General features: G+C 44.1%; 1 pseudogene; it reads right to left on the reverse strand.

Moving 5' to 3' along the window:
• Positions 1 to 211: 211 nt before the first annotated feature.
• LOC108924689 (peroxiredoxin-like 2A) lies at positions 212 to 6,715 on the reverse strand (annotated as a pseudogene).
• Between the last annotated feature and the right edge of the window lie 76 nt (positions 6,716 to 6,791).

Here is a 6,791-nt window from a genome sequence, read left to right on the forward strand (position 1 = left end):
AAGTATTCCTTTTGTGAAAAGTTACAGTATTATAGTAAGGGTTTTTTATATCGTTAAAGAAAGTAACACACACACACACCCAGGACACACCCAGGACAGGACGCCAGTCCATCACAAGGCACCCCAAGTAGGACTCGAACCCCAGACCTGCCAGAGAGCAAGACCCAGCCAAACCCACCCCGCCAAGTGGTTGTTGACAATGGAGGGTTACTAAAACTTTTTGCACGGTGCTATATATTTTCAATGTTGGTTCCTCATGACAATTACCACGGTAAAAAATGCGGGAAACCGTCTGCTTTTCCTGGCTCGGCCTACTGCCATTCGAACTGTGTTCGAACCCCATCGACCCAACCATATGATCAGATCCGCGGTGTGTAATGTGATCACAACCAGGTGCGCAAATTTAAATGAAGAATACCCCCCCACACACTCATGGTGTCGGTAAGGTGAGGTCGGATCGTGTGTCCACTGGTGTATCGATGGAATGTGTTCTAAAATGTCCCTTTATCGAACCCAAAGCTTATTTAAAGTTCTCAGGGCAGCGATTCCATAACCACAACATCCTCGTGTGACAACCCTGACGCAACACTAAGATCTGTGGGTGGGAACCACAGTAAGAGGTTGGAATGGGCAGAATGTGCAAAACAGAGAAGAATCTGGTTGAAACAACATTTGCTTAAAAAAAAAAAAAAATTGGAATGCCAGACTAAGACAGGAAGAAATCAACATTTACTGGTAATTTACTGCAGCTGGACCTTCTGGACCTTCTGGACTGCCTCTAAGACGGATGACATGTTGACCTTGTCCCCAAACTCCTTCTCCCGGTGTTCCAGAAGGATCCCCTGGCAACACACACACATCTGTACCTCAACACACGTGTTTCATAAAGACGTACTATTGTAAATACACCTGCTTTGTGCATCTGGAGAACCTTCAGTGAACGGAGAACCTCATCAGCTCCACAATCATGTGTTTATACAATAGATACAACCGACAATCCTCAACCAAGGGCAGGCCTGGTTTAATAATATGGTGCCTAACCATACCCCCCTGTGATGGACTGGTGTCCCATCCAGGGTGTACCCTCCTCAACCTTGTGTCCCAATGATTTTGGGATAGGCTCCAGACCACCACAACCATACTCAGGACAAGTGGTTAATGAAAATGGATAAATGGATGGATGGATGGATGGATGGATGATCCTAGCCAATCACATGGGGTGCTGAAATTTGGAGGTACCAAATTGTTTTGCTAATCAAATTTTAAAAAAAAAATGTATTGGGATCTTCGAAAAATTTTTAAAAGTATTTATAATAAACAGTTTTCAGGTCTGCTGTCTTCTACATAATGTAAACTTCGTCCCACAGATCACTGCCCCATGTCTTTGAAATGTTGCAGCTCTGTAGGTGACGTTTTCTAGGATACAAACTGTCGCTCTGCAGTTAATGTTTATTTGTTCCCTTAAACTGCAGAACAAATTCGTTCTGTAGATTGTTTTCAGTCGTTACAGTGTGAATTTGTGTTCTGCTCTGTATGTAATATTTGCATATGTCATAAAGCAAAAAATAACATTTATATATTCAAATTTTATTTTCTCTCTATGATTCACCTGTATGTGTATCTAGAAAATAATTACATTGATTTGTTTAGCTGATGCTTTTGTGTTAAGCTACTTACAGTTATTTACCCATTTATTCAGCTGGGTAATTTTACTGGAGAAATTCGGGGTAAGTAACGTAACTTAGAGTAGCTTTTCTCTGAGATGTACGTTGCTAAATGAATAAATGTAAAGAACCTTGCTGGAAGGTACTACAGGGGAGGGGGGAATCGAACCTGTGATCTTTGGGCTCAAAGGCAGCAGCTCTAACCATTATGCAACCAGCCACAAAAAAATCTTTAATTTTTTGTTATAAGTGTGTACCTGCTGCACTTTACAGATGGAAATTTAAGGGCTGCCAGATCGAGTCTTGCCTAGGGGCACCAAAAACCCTCGTACCAGGGTGAGAGGTGCTGACAAAGGGTAAATTATACCATGTTTGTTAGGCAGTGTGCAGCAGATGCCAGTCAGATTAGTTTAAAGTTCAGACTGAACAGCCCTCCAAATAACTACTGGTTTGTGTGTGAAGAAGTGACCAACGGTCGACTGTAGTGAAAGGGGCCGATGTCACAAGGTGAGGTACCATACCTGTTTCCCAGGTCCGATCACAAACACCGCACCCAGTGTGAAGCCCTCCCCCTTGATGTTGCCCTGGAAGCCTTTCCTCTTGGCTCGGGCAAAGTTCTGCAGCACCCCCAGACGGATGAGTCCCAGTCCGATCATCCTCCTAGGCTGGGGGCCGTAGAAGCGTTGCTGCGGGAAACGAAGGGTGGTCTCGTTTTGTGAAGAAGGCACTGCTCATGCAACGGTACAGTTTTGCGAAAACAGTTTATGGTTCCAGCGAAGCAAACAAACGCTACAGTGAATGTTTATTTTTATGACGCACCTTCTCATCCAGGAAGATGTCCCCAGCGAAGTAGGGTCTGAAGTCCTGGACCTCTGTGCCGATGTTCTCCTTCACTACGGCGTACAGAGGGACCCCGTGTTCCTCCAGCTGGGGCTTGAGAGAGGACAGCTCAGAGGCCTCCTGCAGAAACAGCCCCCCCCAGTACAACAGCTCTTTAGGTCTTAAGATTCATGGGTTGAGAGCAGCTATTCAATGGCAGGACCAGCCTTAGGAATTAGGGGGCCGATTCGGACCATTTTGCCAGGGCCTCCCGGACTTAAGGTCATCTCCGATTAGGCATCAGGATATAAGCTATTATGTTTGTGTTTATTAGCTTATATTTTGACATAAAATGTATTAAAAGTACAATTATGAAGAAATCTTGCTTGCTGTTCTGAAAACTCCCAATTTTGTTGAAGGTTTTGATTTTTTACATTCTGTGGGTAACGCAGCAAGGCTCTTGAGTAGTTCTTGGACCTCGGACCTTGATCACTTTTGGCTTGGAAAAGCTCCTTTCCCCTGAAGCCCTCCCAACCCCCCAACCCAATGCTTCTGTAGGGTATTCCTAATGATCAAAGCTGGAGGTGGCAACCCCAGGGTCAGGCCCCCCAGTAGACGCAGGGATTACTGGGGTTTACTAGGTACAACTGGTCTAAGGCTGACCCTTGGGGGTGGCTGCTCTTCTCGATCACATGTGTGTGTCCAACGACCAGGTTGGTCATGTATGGGGGTAGTGAGTTGGATGAAAAACGTGGTGACAGACTGCCCTCGAACCTCTCTGCACAAGGATCATCCAGGCCGGCGCACGGCCATGACCACCGCACCCGTCTTCTTCCAAAGGGCCTGGGCTTTGAGCAGCTTCTTACCTGTGAAGGTAAACCATTGTACATTGTCAGTGTTTACTCAACGTTTACCCATGATGAGGATGAGAAGAGTCCAGTGCAGCTCACTAGGTGATCAGAAAGAACGCTGTTCCTTACTCTCCGACCCTGGAGATTCTGTTCGGTGGCAGTTCTGGCCTTAGCAATTTGGGGACTGGTTCTGACTATTTTAGTGGGGCCTGGATTTAAGATTATTTCGGATTAGCTATCAGGAATATATGCTATTCTGTTATGTTAAAAACAAAAGAATGTCAATATTTCATATCTTATATTTATAAGTTGAAACAATGCTTCTTAATCTTTCTTGTTTTTTATTCTGCAAAGTCATTCAAAGTTTTCACAAAGTTTATTGTTTCATCACATTCTATGGGTGACACTGCAAGGCTGCTGAGTGTCCTGGATCATTTTTGATCTTAGGTAAGATTTGATCAAGTTAAATTTGGAAAAACTCCTTTTCCCAGATGCCACTGCACCTGGTGCTGGTGACAAAATGGAAATCCAGTGTATCGCTCATTCAAAGCAAGTAACTCCAGGATTTACAATGGCTTCCCAACCCCAACCTCTTCTGTTGGGCGTTCTTTATTTTCCAAAGCTGGAGACGGCAACCCAAGTGTAGAGCCCGTCATGTGCGTGGGGCCGCGTTGGGTCAAACAGGTGCATTGTGTATAAATGTGGTAAATGATAGGATCTGTTATGATATTGGTGTTTTGTTTGGGTTTATGTTAGTAGTTAAGTGTTGTATATTAAGTATTAGGGTTGCTGTTGAATGAAAAGGGTAATTATGTGTTTGGCTGTTGAGTAAGATGTGATTTTTTTTCCTTTTTTTGATTTGGGATTGTAAATGATCTAGAGGAAGGATTTATTAATGGAAGAACATGTAATGGATTTGGCACTTCACCTTGATCCATCACTGAAGGCCTGCTTCTCTGCATGGACACGACCTCACCTTTCCCGATCTCCTGGAGGTCCGTATCCTCCAAGTACGCCAGGGTGGCTTTCGCCGGTTTAGCCAGCAGGATGTCAGTGTTGGCGAGGAAGAGGATCACCATGGCAACACCTACAGCACCCAGGACCAGGGTCCAAGCACAAGTGGCCAGGAGCTCCCCCTCCAGTAAGTGGAGCAGCACTGCAGTATCAATCCCCATGGAAGAGGGTCAGCTTGTATTAAAATGATCATCTCATTTGCAAAACACTGAAAAAAAGAGTTTATTACTCTATAAAGCAAATGATACATTTATAATAATTTGGGTAATTATGACCAGGAGGAATCTAGTGGAGTGAAAATATGACTCACAGACCCTCCTTGTCTTTGAGGTTTGAGGAGAAGTGTATGAAGTGGACAGGAATAAAGTGCAATTCCAGCATTTTTTTACTCTAAATTCCTGCACAGGGAGGGGTGCAGATATGTTCTTCTTTGTGTTTAGTCATTTTTTGTCCACGGTTCTAGGTCTGTGAGGGTGGGAATGGCACACACAATTCCCACGGTTACACACCTTTCTGTTTCAACCTCCTCGCTTTGCTTTCCAGATCTTTTATGAACATGTCCCATGTGTCCATTTCAGCCATTCCACTGTTCACTGAAACACCTCGAGTGGCCCTGAGCATCACCAGCTACTGACACTGACAAAGACACTCTGTATTGCTGCGATTAAATCATACCTGTTGGCAAACATTCAAATACTTAAAATATTAGGTTTGTACACTCAGCTACTGAGAATGACTTGCCCATTTATTCAGCTGGGTAATTTTTCCTCTATCAGGTCAGCATGCGAGAGGACATGGGTTCGATCCCTGCTCAACCTGTGTGGAGTTTGCATGTTCTCCCTGTGTCTGTGTGGGTTTTCTCTGGGTGCTCTGGTTTCCTCCCACAGTCCAAAGACATGCTGTTCAGGTTCACCCATAGTGTGTGAGTGACAGAGAGAGTGTGTGTATGTTCCACTGATGTATGAATGAGTCACCCATTGTAAGTAGTGTATCTAGCAGTGTAAGTCACCGCGGTGAATAAGGTGTGTGTGTGATAACACTACATAGAGTTCATTGGAAATCGTTTTGGAGAAAAGTATCTGTTAAATAAATGTAAATCTGTGTGAGAAACATTTAGATGCCAAACAGCTGCTTATTCAAACACTTAATTTTCCTCAGAATGCATTTACAGTCTTTGTCCAACTGAACGTACACATTGTCTGAAACTGCTTGCCCCGAGCAAGGGTTGTGGTGAACCGGAGCCTAATCCAGCAACACAGGGAGTAAGGCTGGGGACACACACACACCCAGAACAGGATGTCAAGGCACCCCCAGCGGGACTTGAACCCAGGACCCACCAGAGAGCAGGACCCGAGCCAGCCCGCTGCACCACTGCACCCCCCCAACTGAACATAAAGATTAGAAAGTTTCAGAGTCAAATGAAAGACAAATCTCTGAGCAGCAAAGATTTCACAGGGACAAGACCCCAGATTGCAGCTGAAATTAGTTTGCTAGACATTTATTCATTTAGGTGACACTCAAAAACTAAAAAATTAAAGGCCATCCAGGTACATGAAGACTTTCATAATATAAAATTACAGTAATAACCCTTGAAAACTGTAAAACTCAAACTGCCGCGTTGAGTTTACTGTACTGTTCTCAAGTCAACTTATATTCCACTGAAACGGAGCATTTATTGTAGCAGAAAATGTTATTGACGTTCATAAAATGCCAAAAATATTTGCAGAAAATCATGGAAAGTTCAAGTGACTCTACTCAGCATGCATCTTTGAGCACAAGAACATTTTAACATACCGGCATTATATAAATTTAAAAAAGCCTTGGGCTCTGGAGAGAGGCACTCACTTGCGTGTGTCGTTCCAGACTTCAGAAAGGTGCCGGCGTCTCTCCTCCAGCTTCAGGGCTTTGAAATATAATATGAATTAGATCTGGATCTGAGGGACTCGGAGGAAACGGTGTAGCTCAGACATCTGTTATAAAGCCTTGGAGTGGAGGAGGCTGCACCTCCCGAAGGAAGGAGACCAATGATCTACAGGCACTTTCACATACAGTGCACAAATACATTTACATTTATTTAACCGACACTTTCCTCCAAAGCTGATTAAAATGTGGAGGGACTTATAGCAATTTCCTCATTTATATAGCAGGGTTATTTTTTGCTGGAGCAATTCAGGGGAAAGAATAGCAGGAGATGGGATTTGAAAATAGAACCTTTAGGTCTAAGGACAGAAATTCTGAACATTCCACCACTTCTTACTACCCAAACAGACTTACTGTGGTCCTCATTGGCAGGATCTGAACTCTAGATGCTGCACACAGTGTAGGTTTTTGAATGTTTTATTCTTGTCACAAGGTGGGTGTAGTGGTGCAGTGGGTTGGACCGGGTTCTGCTCTCTGGTGGGTCTGGGGTTCGAGTCCTGCTTGGGGTGCCTTGTAATGGACT

This window comes from Scleropages formosus, chromosome 3 (genome assembly GCF_900964775.1).
Source record: "Scleropages formosus chromosome 3, fSclFor1.1, whole genome shotgun sequence".
NCBI classification, from domain to species: domain Eukaryota; kingdom Metazoa; phylum Chordata; class Actinopteri; order Osteoglossiformes; family Osteoglossidae; genus Scleropages; species Scleropages formosus.